Source organism: Struthio camelus, chromosome 7 (genome assembly GCF_040807025.1).
Source record: "Struthio camelus isolate bStrCam1 chromosome 7, bStrCam1.hap1, whole genome shotgun sequence".
Classification (NCBI taxonomy): Eukaryota; Metazoa; Chordata; class Aves; order Struthioniformes; family Struthionidae; genus Struthio; species Struthio camelus.
Genome location: NC_090948.1, coordinates 31,666,891 through 31,684,433, shown reverse-complemented (window position 1 = coordinate 31,684,433; position 17,543 = coordinate 31,666,891). Strand labels below are relative to the sequence as shown.

General features: G+C 37.4%; 1 long non-coding RNA gene across 1 annotated transcript; it reads left to right on the top strand.

Annotated features, from left to right (window-relative positions):
- The first annotated feature begins 923 nt into the window (after nt 1-923).
- On the top strand, nt 924-12,190 carry LOC138067895 (uncharacterized). Its single transcript, XR_011142329.1, has 3 exons — nt 924-998; nt 3,583-3,752; nt 10,918-12,190. It is a non-coding gene; the product is annotated as an uncharacterized lncRNA (long non-coding RNA).
- The last annotated feature ends 5,353 nt before the right edge of the window (nt 12,191-17,543 follow it).

Below are 17,543 nucleotides of genomic sequence, written 5' to 3'. Positions count from 1 at the left end.
TCATTAGCAACTGCTCCTAGAAGTCTGCATTCCATTCCAAAAAAATCAGAAGACGTAGAGAACCTTGCTCCAAAGAAAACTCTGAATTACAGACATGGGCTTATAAGCGGAACAGCCCCATTACAAAAGAAGTCTAATTTATACTGCCATGTCATGACAATATGCAAAAATATTATTAATACAATTGTGTATTGAAATCTATGATACAACTTCAAAGATGAAAAATATGGGAATTGTCTATATCTGGGCCAGTAGCCTGCGTAGCTCTAACAGAAAAAGTAATTGCATGCTTCGGAAAAGTGTGTAGAATATCAAGCAGTAGCATGTGGGCTAGCCATCACTATTCACTTGGCTCACGAGCTCCGTCTCTGAATCATAAGGGTTTTTTTCTTTTCAAACTCTTCTTTTAACTCTTGATGTTCTTCTCTTACACATACTGGCTCCCCTCTTCAAATTACCTAAGTCCTATTCTTAGTATAGTGTACGACAATGAATACCCATTGTTCAAAGAAGACTCAGTGTATTGGTTTTAAGTTGTTTTTTTCATTTAATTATTTCTTTTTTTGTGTGTTATATGGAAGAGTAAATACAAGGTTCTAATCTAGCTTATCTATACCATTGTCTTGCATATTTTCAGAATGCGCCTTCTTATAGATCTCTAATCTATATCGTTCTATTTTTATCAATCTAATTTCTTTTTTCTGTTTTCCTTTGCTTCTATTCCTTTCTTAATCTTTTGACTTGTACCTATTTTTCATATTATATGTTAGAATGATGGATAGAGTCACAATGACATGTAACGTACAGTAACAGTAAACGCAGGCTGGGACTAGTGTTGGTTCATATTCTGTCTTGATAATATTTTCATATTATTTTCAATTTTGTTACTTTTTCTTTTTTTCTGTTTCTAAAATGTTGTCCTTGGACAGCTGCTGCCTACTAAGAAGAGATTTTCACTTCCTCGTCGGCAAAAATGTCTGAAATTCTCTCCAGCTTTGGTAAGACTAATTTACGTTGCTAAGTATCTGAATCATGCAAACAATTCCCCCAACACTGTCTCTGACGTGCTGGTCTATGATTTCACCTGTCATCATGTCATTTACTGACCTGGCTTGGTCAACACACAATTTCTTCAAAGTTATCTCATGGTCACCTTAAACATCTCACTCCATGTGCAACTTTGTTAACTCACAGTAAGTCGCACTTCCAAAGAGCAGAACTGCTCCAAACAGTATAGTACCTGCTTTCAAGGTTAGAACAGGTAAAAAAAATACTGCCCCTTGGAAGGAAGGAGTGGGGAAGAGAGGGAAGAACTCATCTTTGCCTCCCCATCCCAACTAAAGAAGTAGCTAAACCAATTATTTGGCCAATAAACATATTTCAAACATGACTTAATCTTTGGAAATATTCTGCAGAATAAGAGTAATATTAGTGGTGACTACACTAAAATTAATCAGGATTCTCTAGTTGAAAGAAGAAGTGTGTAATGTAAAATCTCATTATGACATGATGAATGTAATGACAAGAAAACACCATCCAAGTCCAATACATTGTGGACGTGTGAGAAAACAAACTTAAGGCAGGTACAATAAAACACTGCTATGTAACTTATTGTGAAACTTGCCAGCACAGTGTATGTTTGAGACAAGTGGTTTGGCATGGGTCAAGGAAAAGATGAGACGCTTTGCAGTGAGCATTTCCTAGGAGAATACAGAACTATTAAATGCTTTACTTTTGGGGTTAGGTCATGAAGTGGATTTTGCTTCAGGTCAGGAAGTGTTATTTGGCTCAAATAATCCAGTGCAGTTCAAGTCATCATGAAGGCTTCTCATTTTTTCCGAGGCATGCATTTACCACTGGTGGACAATAGGATCCCTGAGTAGGTTAACAGTTGCTCTAGTCTAATACAATTGCATCTATAGCATGATTTGTACATAAGATCCTCTGTGTATCGTTTCCTCTACTATAGGAAGATAACCCTCTATAACCTTCCATACATTGTTCGTGAACATTCTTGACATCTTACTGACTTTTCCTAATCTTGATTATCAGTATTTTTCTTGTAGTATGCATAGTACATTCTAATTAGCAGTACTTTAGGTCTTGGGGTTTTTTCCTTTCTTCATTTAGTTTCAGCCTCCATTTCAGTTTCCATGGTCTTGAATTCTTTAAAAGTTTTTTTTGTTTTTCTCTAGAACCTATAAAAGCAAAACCCACAGGCAGGTGCATTTTTTAACATTTCCTTTGAGTGTCACAGCAGGTTACACTTGTCATAGCTCATTAGATTGGAAATGACGTGATCTAAGGAGACATCTGATGGCAGGTTACATTGGATGCCACAAGGCAATTGCCAAAAGTTCAAAAAATGTGCAATGTTTTTTAAAGAACGACAGTCTCTTTACTTGAAACCTCTACTCAAGCAAGAATCAAACTATACCAATGAGTTCTTTTCCCATTAAGCTTTGTTCTTACTGTTTTTGTTGACTTTCAATTTCTTTTGACAGTGCTTTGAAATTTCAGACTCACTATAATAGTGATTTTGTTTTTTAATTTAAACATTGCTAGCATAGTTGTTTTCCTAGGAAAGATTTTCATTTTCTAAACCATACCAAAATGAAGTCATGAACCTGTAAAACTTCCACTTCTCTTCTGAATTATGTCAGAAGCTAGGATATAGATGGTTACAAAAAGGTTAATAAATACGCCTTGAAATTTATATTCAGGGTTTCTGAACAAAGTCTAGAGAATAATACTTTTAAAAACTGGATCAAAATGAAGTACAATTTTAATATCTAAAAGAAAAAACAATGACAATTTCATGCCTGATCACATTCAAATAAGACATACACAGGATTTTCTAACACTAGACAAGTTACAGCATAAGTAATAGGATGAGTAAGTAATACGGAAGAAATAGTGGAAATAAGCTTTTCCTCTTTAATAGATCCTGCTTCCAACTTCTTACTTTTGCCCCTTTAGCAAATGCGTTAGGTGATTCCCTGACCTGCACCCAGTGTGATAGGTTAAATGCAGAGGTGAGCGTTTAAAGAAATCGCACACTGCAGTGTGCTCTGGACAAGAAACTGCAGGCCCCACCGATAGCGGCTGATGACTGCAGCAATGCTATCTCACAGGCCACCTCAACTAAACGTTAAGCATCACTATTGTCAACCTAGATATTCAGTGCTTGGGCAAGTGTCAACTTAGTGATAATGATCTAGTCTATAAAATGACAAGGACCTTTAAGGAGTCTATTTTAATCTATGTCAAGGTAAGTAATAAACTGAGGAGTATGTCAGGAAAGGCAATTTACATGAAAATTGTAAATTGTATTAAATGATGGTTAGCACTGAATCTGGGCCACTGTTTTTCTCCCTCCTAACTCTGAACGGTAAGAAAACATGCCAGATTTATAATTTCATGTCACGTAAAATGAAAATAACAAAGAAAAGTTATTTTTCTATACTCAGCTTATTAAAAATTTTCTGCATATGCTTCATCCTCTTTCTGGAGTGAAGCATGGATCAAATCCTTCAGTCTGCATTGAAGCAAAGTCCCCATTAACGTCTATTCTGCTTCCAGATGCTACTGTTCAGTGAGCTCAAACCACAACTAGAAATTTCAGTAACTCCATGCTGTAACATGGAAGAGAAAGAAGACACAAGCTGTCAAAAATGGACATGGAGTATCTTCTCTGCCTTTCTCACTGAGCACTTTATGAGTTTGCATAGCTCTATAAAGCGTGGCTCAAGGTAGGTGTACAATACAGAAAATCACTATGAGTTGGCTACAGTCAGAACTAAAATTGCAGTGTCATTTCTTTTTTCAATTAGCAAAGGTTTGGTTTCGTTCTTAACTCACTAGATATGGTTCATTCAGTCATAATCTACACTTGATTGTCTCCTATAGACTCAGTGGCAGGTTTCTTCTGCAGTTCTGTACCATTTATCACAACGTGACAGCTTGGAGACACGAGAGAATCCTGCTCCGTTCCCAATTCTTTCCTTTATAGAGAAGACAACTAGTGAGTTATTGACTGCTAACTCAGCCACAAGCAAACTGATTCACAAGTTTCCTACTTGAAGCTGGGTGGAGGTGGGGAGGGTGTCCCTGCAAGGCACCTATCTTGTCCCAAAAAGCTAGTGAGACAATTCATAAAGAGCATGTGGAAATGGCAGCATACTTCTTTGAATGTTGCTTCTAAAATTCCTCTCAGAAAAAGAGGTGCAAATCTGGCTGAGCAAGTGAAAGTTGTACTATAGAACAAGGAAATGAGGCCCAAGTTTCTTTACTGCTTTGCTGTAATTAATCTTGCTAAAATCTATATTATTCTGAGTACCACAAGATGTCTTAAGATTTTCAGCTATATTGAAAGATACCAATTTTATTCAAGCATGTCTGTAAGGACCTACAGTACCTAAGGTATGGCTACACAGAAAAGACCTCACAAATACTGCTAGAAAGTGCGTTTGTAGGGCCTCTTCTTCAGTGTATGATTGTATAGTATTTTTAAAAGAAGTAAAGAAAATGGAACAGCATCACACCATTGCTATTTAAACAGCTGAGAATCCATTAAATCCTGTGCAGCAAAGGAATACCATATTGGAAAGACAAGCGCTATCCCAATCCCAAGACAATGACAATAATGTTATCTTTACATAATTTGTCACACCTTATTCAGATGAATTTCAAAGCACCTTCCAAACTTTACTGAGGTGGAACTTAAAAGCATAAGTTTCTATTACTACTGAAATTCAGCTGTCTCTTACTTCAAGTGTGACACAAGACCTTTGGACATTAAATAGGGAGTAGGGAGAGTTCACTTATAAAAAGTAGGAGTTACCAACGTGCAAAAAGTGAGCAGTTCTCGTGATTTCCTAAATTAGTGCCAGAGGGGTCATTCAGAAAGTGGAAATTTGGGCTTTGAGCAATGAGTTTGAATATGTTTTTGATTGTTGGTGTTGCTAAAAATGATACATTAATATAAAAGACCATGAACACTGAACATGTACAGAAAAATGAAAATGACCGCTCTGTCACTCTAAAAATAAGTTTGCAGTGAGGCCAAGCCCTATTCATATATTGTGCTTGGGCCACAACATCTGGAAGACTTCAGCTGGGAACAGCAAAATGTCACTTCACTATAGTGGCACTGCTCCTTGGTGATGTTATGTCAGGAACTTGTTCTTCATTTTGTTCACGCCAGCTGTCCACCTCACCTTTCACTCTTTATAAATCCCTAGGTCTTAAGCAGCCAAGGGTTTTATTGCCTTTGCCACAGACAGTCAGCCTGCACATCTCATTCCAGCCTACTTGTTGCGGTTTTCAAGCTGCCTCAATCAAGTCCACACTGACACTGAGTTAGAAAGCATTACTTGCATTTAATCTTTGTTACAACATCAGCTTTCTCTCAGTCCCTCACTTGCTAAAATGTCTGACTGGGTTGGTTTTTGGAGTTGTGAAACTATCTGACTAACACTGCCTCCCATTAATGATGTAAACTTTCTTTGTAATGTAGGATTTTTAAAAAAACCTTGAGACTTTCTATCCACACTATCTATACATACGGGTAATGTTACTGAAGTTCATTTTCAAAGGGAAAATTGAAGCAGATGCAATGGTGTACCAGACCTTCAAGGTAGGAATAGGACCAGTGCAGTCAAAGCCATTAGCCTCTTTCCTTGGCTATGGGCAACATATAGATATAGAAGTCCATCAAATATTGGCTTAAGTTTTATATTCACAGTTCAGCTGAAGATAGATGCAAATCTGTGTACGTTCACCCTATCCCTTCATATGCAACTCCAAAGCAGTCAGCTGACAATTCCTCTGTTTTATGCTTAACTTCCTTGACGATGTCTCAGGCGTGGGAAGAGAGACAAAACTAATTCGTTGTGATTCACTGATTTTTTGTTTATTCCTTTTATAAATGTTAATAGGGATATAACTATTTTAAAATAGCTTAAATTTTTAAGAAAGTGAGAAGATCAAAAATATAACATTCATTAGACAATAGGTGTTATCCTCGATTCTCATTGCCTGCAGACAGATAGCAAAACATTAAGATTGATAGATAAGTGATAAGGGATGAATCACCCTAGCTCACTTTCAACCATTTTTCTTCTATGCTAACCTTGTGTTTCAGCTGTCAGAGCCTCTCTATTGTCAGCGTTGCTTACTACCTCAACTTTCCATAGAGGCAGAAAGGTATACTTCAGTCCTGCTGCATTTGGGATTTGTTCCAGGTTTCATTTCACTATTATTGGACACCACTCTGCACACCTAGACCTATGACTTAAGTAGGCTAAACTGAAAAAAAGGATCCAAAAGGTCTTACGAATATTTCCTTTGTTTCTTACCCTCACTTCTACAGCATGCTAATCAACAGCATGACCCAAAGCAGGCAGGAATCAAGCAAAGAGACAGACTGGCCTCAGAGACATGAGCAATTTTGTATCTCACTCTTGCTCTCTGAGAGGACACCAGTGAATTGGGTGGTTAGAATATTTTTTCTCCTCGTGATCTTTTAACTGGATTACCAATGTCCTCCTTTGATTTGCTCAATGACTTATTTTAAGAGGAAGGGATCAGATGAATTCTAAAGCTGCTGTAACCTTTGAAACAGAATTTTAAAAGCTGTGGTGTAAAAGGGGGAAGAGAAGGATTCAAGTGACTGAAAAAGCAGTCAGAGGAGACGGCTGGTCTCAGGACACGCAGCACAGAGGAAATCATATTGTTCTAGGCAATCTTCATTCAGCTGATGAGACAAGCAGTTGGAAGATGCTAATTTGGATAGAAAGAGGCTTGCAATTATTTGAGGATCAGAAGAATAAAAACTAAAAAGCAGACAGGAGGGATAATAGGATGGAGAGGAAAAAAATATAAAGGTCATGAAACTGGGAAAAAATAAAGTGGACCAATTTTGAGGAAGGTGTGTATTTAGTTCATAGACAAAGGTTGCATTCAATTCTTAATAAACAGGCTGGCTCAGATATATTTAATATACATCACTTCAGTCAGATATTTATAAGTGGATTTGGACAAACTTTTTCTCTCTTCTAAACAAGGTGGAATCACCCGCAGATCATTACAAAAAACACTGTGTGTAGGCATAAAATGTTACTGAAGTCACTCTGTTCTTCCTACTTTGTCTTTTCATTAAAAAGCAGTTAATATAGTTCTGCAATATTGTAAATATGAGATCAAATTGTGCCAATTAAAACAAATATTGCAAATACAAGCTCAGAAAATCTCTAACATTTAAACATTAAAACACAGCCATAATCTTGATGCAAAATATGACCGGGCTTTAAAGCCATGTACAGTTTTTCATGCTGACAGATGCAGATGACAATTAAATAGGAGTTTGGATGACAACTGCAAAATAACCCTCTATTACATCTCCTAAGGAAAAGTATTTTTCCTATTGAGTATATTGAAATAAGTGACTGTGGAAACATCCATTTCCATGTAATAATCTTAAATCTGAAAATAGGGTTTAGATCAGAAAGGAGACAGATGATTACCCTTCAGAGAATAGGAAACAAGCAGTATTCCATCTTTAAGTCACATAATTAACTTTAGGACGGATCTGCAGATGACCTGCATTGGTGTCAGGCTACGGAAAGGTATTTAAGTTTTAAAGTAGCTAGAATATTTATCTGGAAAAACATACTGCAATGCAATACTCTGCCACATATATTTCAAATAGATCTTTCATATACTTCAGTTTTAGTCAGATGCCAAATTGCATGAGTTTCTCCAAGTTCTAGAACTCAGTTCTGAGTTCTGAGTTGAATTCTGAGTTAATCCTGCTTTCTGACATCTGAGTAAATTAGCAACTGGCTTTTATTGTGCAATTCTTGAACATGCCAGACTGCCTATTTTGAGAAAATGTAAATTTAAAATGGAATTATTTTGGAACTAATCTGTTCAGTGAGGACCAGAATGTTCAGCACCTTTTAAGACCGTGTGCTAAATGTTCTAATATTGAAAGATCATGTTCTCCAAAATTTAGGACCATTAGTACCATAAACTTGCATATGCTTAGGAGAAAAAAATTGCCTATGCATGGATGAAAAGCAGCAAGCCCTGCCTAATAACTCTTAATTTCTGGCTCTGTTAGAGTTCAGAACAACGGTAACTTGGTTGGAATATTCTGACTACAGAAGATCTTTGTTACGTATCTCGGTAGACTAACGAGTTCCACTTTATTTTCAATATATACTTTTTGAGAGCTTACCGAACACATTGTGCAGAATACAGAAACGCCATGGATCACATCACAAGGAGACTATAAACTACCAGACAAAATCGGGGTTTGAAATGAACAAGCACTGTCATTAAATGATATAAACTGAATTTTAAAAACATAGCCCAGGGAAAGATTTTAATGTTTTAAAGTGAGATATATGCCTGCTGAAATTTACAAGAGTGTCCTGGTGCTAACGTATGGAGAATTAGTTACATAGACATGATAATTACTGGTCCGTATAATGGTTTTAGAAATGCATGTGTAAGTGACTTAGGAGCCATGGTCCCAGTGAAAGCAAGTGAGACCAAGGTTCTAATCATGTAAACTAGAAATTTAATATGCTCTTGAAGATTTTCATTCTTGCGCTAACTTCCATATTATATGAAAGCAAGTCTGGATTCACCAATATATGAAAACATCTGTTTAATTTTAGGCATGTAACCAAGTCCCTTCATATTAACTAACTCATGCTCCTAAAACTAAGCATATGTTCAGTCTGGATTAGGGCCATCATAACAGACCCAAAAAAGCAGTCTTTAAAATTTAAAGATCTTTCTTCTCTATAATGGCACTATCAATGCTTTACGATTAATTCTGATGATGTTAGTCATCTTGTCTCCTCAGCCGCCTATGCACTGGTTTCTAAACGCTTCATTCATTTTTGTTGTTTTGTGGTGGAGCACGGTCATCTGTGCAGGTTCTGTACAGATGGTGATGCTTCATCTACAGCAAGAAATGCTAAACTATTTCTGGATTTGAGCAATATTACCACAGTCTTACAACAGCAAGAAACGTTAAAAGGGCTTGATTCTCTATCTGGGAATTGATAAACTGTTGTCTAGTAGGATTCTTCCAGGAACTGGCAACCTGGTGGCAACATTCACAGAATCACAGAGTCACAGAATTGTTTAGGATTCAACAGTGGTGGATTTGTCTTTTGCTAATGTGAATAACCAAAAAAAATCCAGCCTTCATTTATATCCAGAAAACAGTAGTGTAATGAGCTCCTTATAAAATTCATCCAGATTTATCGTGATAATATCCATATTCAGCATGAGCAACCATCAGATATTATTGATACAGTTGCTGCCTTCTAAAATAAAACTTGTAAAATGATAATTTTGTGAAGATAGTTCACTAACCCTCACTGTAGCTTATTCAGGGAGGTGCCTGCTGGATCTGAAATGCAGACACTAGGATGACACAATGTGATTATTTTCCCTTTTTTCATCATCATAATTGATTGTTAGCTATTGCCACTAGCAATTTCTTCATGTTCAAGTTCTACTTTGTGGTAGAACAACTAAGATACTGCATTTTAGTCTAGAAAATACTATAGTCATCTTAAAAAATATTCTGAAAAGTGCCAAATATCATTTCTTCACAAGTTTAGAATACCCCCAGGTTCAACAAAAAGGAAAAACATTTTAGAAATCATGAAAATGCGTCTGTTAGGAGCAGGACTTCTTACTCCTAACATGAAGACTGTTGATGAGGGGGGAATTACAGAGGAGATCATATCACGTTATTAAATCGAATGAATATAAAATGGAGGGAAGAATCTTGGTCAAGATTTCCAGGTACTCCATATCAGTCATTGATATGATGGTCCCGGGAGCTACATTATCTTACATTAATTGAAAAGTGTTAGCTCTAATCTCCTACAGTGTGAGAATATTGTTTTATGCTGCTAATGGGCCTTAAAGCAGAGGTTCATTTCTCCCTCCTCCACTGTTTAGAATATCCTAGCCAAAACACTGTAATGCTACAGTATCTCACCTCACCCATCTCTGCTTCTTAGCTGAAAAGAATCCTGGTTAAACTCCAAATGAAGTTTCTACATGGAGACCTCCAAAAGAAGCTCTGCTGAGAAAAAACATACACAGCAATACAGGCAGAAGGACTGGCCGAATTATTTGTCCTCCAAATGCTCTCAGTTTCCTCTCAGATGATTGATTCACAATTTCATTCCTTCCATAATTCCATCCATAATTTCATTCCTTCACTGGAAGGACTGACAATGCATTTTTAATTTCATCTGGTGATCTTATTTTCCCCTCTAGCTGTAAACTCACAATAACTGAAACTGGGGAGGAGCTTTCAGTTGAAAGGAATGGACTTGTGTTTAAAAGAAAAAAACCCTAAAAATAGTCAATCTCATATATCCCCAAATCTGCTTTAAAATCAGTAACATGGATCTTCTCTTTAGCTTATGAAAATCAAGAAATAACATCAAATTAAGTGATCAGACGTAGCCATGTGCTTTGCAAAATTTTTCATCCAAAAATAACAAGGGAGATCCACTGATATATATGTCCTTATTTGATTAGTTCCTGTTCAGCATTAAGAATCCTAGTTAATACAAAGTCTCTCTGTGAAACAGGAAAAAAAAAACTCCCTATCAGTCTAGCAGAGGTCATGGATGAACACATGCCAATAATTTAGTAAATGATGCAAATAATAAATAAAGGAGCACAGCTTACAGAACATGCAGGCTGCTTTCTTGCAGCAAAGTGCAGTCAAACGTTGCCTGCTTGCTTGCAGCAGAACTGAGTGACTACGCTAAAGAGCATTTTGCAAAATGATTGATATCTTTACTGATGAAAACTAGAAACCACTAACTGTTGCTTTCTAATTTCCATATGCTGTCACAAACAAATAAGAAGCTGACTCATGGCCACCATTATCAAAAAATATCAACGAGTAAGACATTGCACTAGAAAGGAGATGGACCACATGGATCATCACCAGCTGGACTGATCGGATAAATCTGAGTTCCCCGAGGCGAGTGGTACTGCACATCCCCTGCACATTCTGTGTGTCAGCAGAGAAACGGATCAAAGAAAGTAAGAAATAAGGGGATCTGCAGCTCTAATGCAATTTGCTATTGCCAGGCAACAAAAAGACCAAGTAGATAAATGCTTAAAGACTAGGAGAAGCAAAAAACTTATTTAGAGTTGGTTCTTAAGCATATGCAATATACAGTAAGGAATCAATAAAGCTGTGTTCTGGGCATAGTAGATAGAGGATTTAGATTTTACTCTCATTTACACTGTTTCAGGAGCATCTTAACAGCAGTATAACCCACCTGAGATAGTGATGTAGTTAAGTTTAAACATAATTTTAAACATCTGAGTAGCTCTGATGACTGTAATAATAATATCCAGCTACTTGTGTGTGCTGGAGCAGAATCCAGTCAGAGGAGTCTGTTCCTTACAGAATAGTAAAAAGACAAAATACGTTGTCACCTAGCTTTTTTATTAGAATTTTCCAGAAATAAGTTAGTGTTTTGACTGGGTTAATATTCAAATGAGAATTACAATGCATAGTCTTCCATTTATTGAGATAGTATTTTCATTTGATTTTAATGACTGTAAAGCGCTTTGAGATGTTTCCATGAACGGTGCTATCTAAGCATAAGTGGCTGATTACATTATGAATTTTTAGCACCTCACTTTTAGTACAGAAGGAAAAGAGTGAGAGAAACTCAGGCACCAGTCGACTGAAGCTCCTCAGCAGGAAGGTGACCATAAGGCAGTGTTAACATTCTGTGCAAACCCGACTCCTTTGTTTTCCCCTACATTTGTACATCTGTTTTACTCTTTCTTTGTGCTGTGTTCCATACCTTAAGGTTACAGACTAGAGCTACAGAAATATCTCCTTATTGCATTTGAATTCTTTTTAAAGAAAATATTTGATAGAGTATTTGCTGCTCTTGAAAGCAAGAGGCTGGCATACATGAACTCCATAAAAGCATAAAAATCTACCATGCATACTACCATATATAGCTACTGCTATTCATGATTGATTCCCAATGTCACACAATCCGGACATCTATTTAGCAGGCCAAACTGTGAGATTATTATTTTATGTACATGAATGAGTGCCTACCATAATGATTCTATGAAATGTATGTGAGAAAGCACCTGCATTGTTATTTTTATCCTTACAAAAGATGTATATTATATGGTAGCAGTCTGCTAGGCCCTGTTATACTTAACTTCAAGTAACAGCATTTTACTTAGTGTTATTTTATGTTACTACTGGAAAATGGCTGAAACAAACTTTAGAAATACATCTATTCATATTGTATCCTGAAAACAGTCTGAATTACAGATGTTGCCTCAATAATGAAAAGGTGGAAATGGCTGTGATTATGCAGGACTTAGCTGCTGATTGTGGTGATGTAACTTAATAATATGACTGTTGGATACCATTGCAGCAGCATATACCAACCTTACCATGTTTCTGGCAAGCCACTTTCTTATTAATATCCACCTTTTCCTGTGACACTGATAAAGGGAAATGTAAAATGAGTCTTTTGTACGAAAGTCTGTATAGCTTGAAGACACAGATCCAAGTCACCAATGGAGATGGAAACTGTATCCTGTGTATGACAGTTATGCCGATTTGTAACAGATGAAGATTTAGTTTTTTAAATCATGATAAATTATTAACTAGTACATGCAGATTTCACAGACTATGACATCTAAACACCACAGCTGGATTTTTAATATTTCAATCAGTGATATCAGTTTCAAAGTGAGAAATCATTGAGACCTTTTTATATGCTAATATGTGTTAAGTTAATCAAACTTGGAGGAGCACATTTTAGAGGCTTTCAGCAAGTTGCTTTTTTAAGAATAATACATATTTTCTAGTAATCAAAATAGATTATTTTCACATAAGTGTCTTGTTGACTTGCAGGTATCTTCACATACTGTTTTGCTTGCATGGCATAGTGCAATAAATTGTAAGACTGTTTTAGCCTAGTGAGACATAACCTAACACGTTGTATACTTATTCATTGTTGACTCTGCTGACATTTACATGTTTGAAAGCATGCCAGGGAACAGTGTGATGTTCATCATTAGTATTTCCACTCCAAATAAAAGTCACTGTCTTCCTATATTTCATCTGAGACACGGTACACGCTTAACAGGTATTTCCTTCACTTACTTATTTTTGCCCAAATTTTTGTTACTGGGAGGCTCATCCAGAACACAGTTCTTACAGTATTCTGTGGGTCTTCTAAACAGCAATGACAATTGTTACTTTAATTCAGTTTTTAGTGCTACATTAATCTACACATGACCATATCCTCCAATTGCACGGTCTTGTGTTTCCGACTGTTCTGAAATCAGCTATGATATCCTTACCTATAGCTCTATTAGAATCCTAAGTATTTCTTAAAATCAGAGGTAAATTATTCACCTCAATACCTGTATACATAAATTTTTTGTATAAACACACCATCGGTAAATATAGACACATAAGTGTGGAGACATATGTGGATACATAATATCCACACATGTCCAAGGGAAACCCCAAGGGTTACATATATCTCATTTAACATGTTTTCATTTTTATCAGAGAAAGATACTGTCTATTGACAGTAGCTACTGCCTGTAGCATCCATGAAGAATCCCAGTGAATTTTGACACTGGATGAAACAACCCCCCGCGACTCCCTTGGTGAAGAATGTTGTGTATGCAGGGCTCCCCACAATACAAGTGTAACCCACAATGCAAGTGTAACTGGCTCCAGAGTGAGAAGTTTCCCATCAAAGTCTAATCCAGACCACTGGATATCTTTAACCCACTGTGCGGGTTAATATGTCATCTGATTTGTATCCCTTTCTTTCTCAAAACATAAAATTCTGCTTTCCGTGTTTCAGAGAGGCAAAATTGAGGCACAAATAGTTTAACGTCTTCCTACTCAAGCTCAGACCCCGATTCAGTCACTGTCTATAAACGGGGCAGAATGAATTGGATTTCCTGCCAGTTTAGCCCACTGACCATAGTAATGAAATAATAAACACTTTATTAGGTTCCTGTAAAGCTGAAACTGAAAGGAGTGATGTATTATCCTATACACTGAACAATATCTATGGATCATATCTTCATGCTTTGGTATGAACACTCCATATTCCCTCTAGCAAAGGGGTTTAAAATGTCTTTTGTTCTGTCTTTTTCTTAAGATTTATCTGATGGCTTACATGTAAGGAGAAGATTCTGAATGTGTGTGTGTGTATGAGACTCATGATTCAAGTCACTGCTTCATCTTCTGGGAAAATCTTATCATTTGTATTCCTATTGTACACCTTGCCTTTTTGGGAAATCCTATAATATCTGAGTAGTCATATGTTGGTTGTTTTTCTTTTTTTTCGTTAAGCAAAGATTAAAACAAAACATCTATTCCCTGTTCTCAATCATTGCTTTCCTGCCTCGTTTGTATATCTCACAGAATTAAAACTGGTGCGAGCTACAAAGTAAGGCATGAAGTAGAGCATATCATTCAATCAACTGAGATAAGAGTAGACACAGAGTTGACTTAATCCAAGTCATAGAATCACTGGCATACAGCACAGCACGATACACACTGACTTATACTTCAATATATGTTTAACTTAATTCAGGATTTAAAAATTTTCACAGTGGACATGTTTGTACAATTAATCAAAACTGTGCAGAATTCAGACTACACTGTCAAAGCACTGTGTAAGGTATCAGATAAGTGACTCACAGATTTTAATAGGAATCCTAAGCAGAACACTTCTGAAATACGCTTCTCCTGCAACAGAACTTCCATTCTGCTTTAAACAAAATTCTTAGCACAAAAGAAAAAAAAGGATATGATCTGTGATCTAAATTTTACTATTGTTAGAAGTCAGTGTGCTGTTTTTTCTGAAATGTAGCCTAGTATATATATTTTTACTATCTTTCCAGGAAGGAATCCCAGTGATCAAGAATTTGGGATGTAACTCTTACTGTATTACTCATCTGCATATTAGAAACTGTGTAAGAAGACACCAAGTCTTGAGCTAGATGTGAAACTAAGGACTTTCACTTTTGTTTTAACTAATGCAAACCTATTCTATAGCAATGAAAGCCTGTAATAAAACCAGGTGGTGAGAACAGGCCTGGCTGCCCTTACAGTCCTCCCAGAGCAAACGACAATGTCTAGCCATGCTCTTCCATGAGTTACATAGCACCAGACATTTAAATGATCTTTTCCAATGTCTATTCTCTGTGTATCCAGCCAGATTCTTAAATAGATGTCACAGGGTATATAGACTGCAAGGTTACTGTTGCTACCTGGCTGTTCTGTTTACATAAAACAGACACCACTGAACAAGCAGCTTCATCCTTTACTTCTGCAGTTGGACTCTGGACTCAGAGTGAGAATAAGCCAGGGTATGAGCAGGCGTGTTGGCTACTCGTATACTCCTCCACAGCTGAGTAAACCTTCCGAGGTGGAGAGGGGACAAGTTTTCCACAATCAAATTTATTATTAGAAGCTATGTAGTGAAAATTTTTATGTCACTGAGGTGAGTCCTAAAAGTTGCTGAACATTCATTTGAACTCCGAGTTCTCTGAAATATCTATATACTTGATATGTTTGACCCTTCAGTAGGTTTTTGTTTATATAACAAATTCTTTTGACTTTAAACTTTTTTTTTGACTCAGTCATATAACTTGGAGACCTATCCTGCAGTTCTGACACCACTCATGAATTTGTTAATTGTTACTTGGTCGCTTTCTTAAGACCTCTAATTTGCTTCTGGAGTAAACTGGAATAAATAAATACATTTCACAGAATCACAGAATGGTTGAGGTTGGAAGGGACCTCTGGAGATCATCTAGTCCAACCTCCCTGCTCAAGCAGGGTCCTCTGGAGCATATTGCCCAGGATCACATCCAGACGCGTTTTGAATATCTCCAGCGAAGGAGACTCCACTACCTCTCTGGGCAACCTGCTCCAGTGCTCTGTCACCCTCACAGGGAAGAAGTTTTTCCTCAGGTTCAGACGGAACTTCCTGTGGTTCAGTTTCTGCCTGTTGCCTCTCGTCCTATCGCTGGGCACCACGGAGAAGAGGCTGGCCCCATCCTCTTGACACCTTCCCTTCAGATACTTAGACATATTGATAAGATCGTGCCTCAGTCTTCTCCAGGCTAAACAGTCCCAGCTCTCTCAGCCTCTCCTCCTATGGGAGATGCTCCAGTCCCTTCACCATCTTAGTAGCCCTTCGCAGGACTCGCTCCAGGAGTGCCATGTCTCTCTTGTACTGGGGAGCCCAGAACTGGACACAGTACTCCAGGTGGGCCCTCACCAGGGCTGAGGAGAGGGGCAGGATCACCTCCCTCGACCTGCTGGTAACACTCTGCCTAATGCACCCCAGGAGACCATTGGCCTTCTTGGCCACAAAGGCACATTGCTGGCTCATGGTCAACTTGTTGTCCCCCAGGACTCCCAGGTCCTTCTCCGCAGAGCTGCTTTCCAGCCCTTTTTCTAGCCCTTACAATTGTCTAGAAAAGCTTCAACATATGAGCTATGTGCAGTATTCAGGATTAGAAAATGACAGGAAAAATGAAAAAGCCCAAAGGTGTTATTAATTTTTAATTTTGTGATTTTTAAACCAATCACGACTTTTAGCCTGGCCATTCACAGTATGATATAGTCTATTGTGGTATTTATGTAACCAGATGGGTTTCCCAGTCTTTAATTTGGATCTACGGCACTCCCAAACCTTTTTTCTTATTTTAAGGAGACTAGGAGTTTACTATGTTTTAGGTTTTCAAAGTGACAGAACTTATTTATTCCTTAGCAAATTCCAAAACTTTCTTCCTAAGAACAGAGCAACTACAAATAATTCTATGAATTTCATTTGCTACTTATTCATCATATCCAAAGGAAATACTGGTAGCTACTTGGAGCTACGTACTCTCAAGTTACAGGCACACTAATTCTCTGCAGCAGATTTATCCATCAGTGTGTAGCATGTTCTCAAACTGCACAACATGCTTTCTGCTTAGACTAACTGAACTGAGCTCCGTGTTCACAATGTGTTTGGAAAGAGGACAATCATTTCCTCATCACCAACTGCACTATTCTTAAACTTCCTGTAGAGGAAAGAAACAAAACTAACCTATTCGGGTCTTTGAACATCAAAGTACCTACATTGAGACAAGTGGATTGTACGGATCAAACCACGCAGAAATGCAGAGAGTCATGCAGTAGCGTTACAACAGGAAAAAAATTCTATAGTAGGGTAAAAATGCATGTTTTTTAAAATTAATTGTGTAGCTCCCCAAAAACATTCACTGAATCACTAGATTTGACAAGAATTCTTATCTAGAGGGCAAGCGTCAACATATTTGGCTGATTCCTTCTCCTGTATGCTCTCAGGTCATGGTCTAACTTGTCTTCGAACTACCTTTGGGCCTGTGAGACTGAGTGGGGATGAGACTGATCAGTCCTACTTAGCTCCAGAGCTTCCATTTCAGTG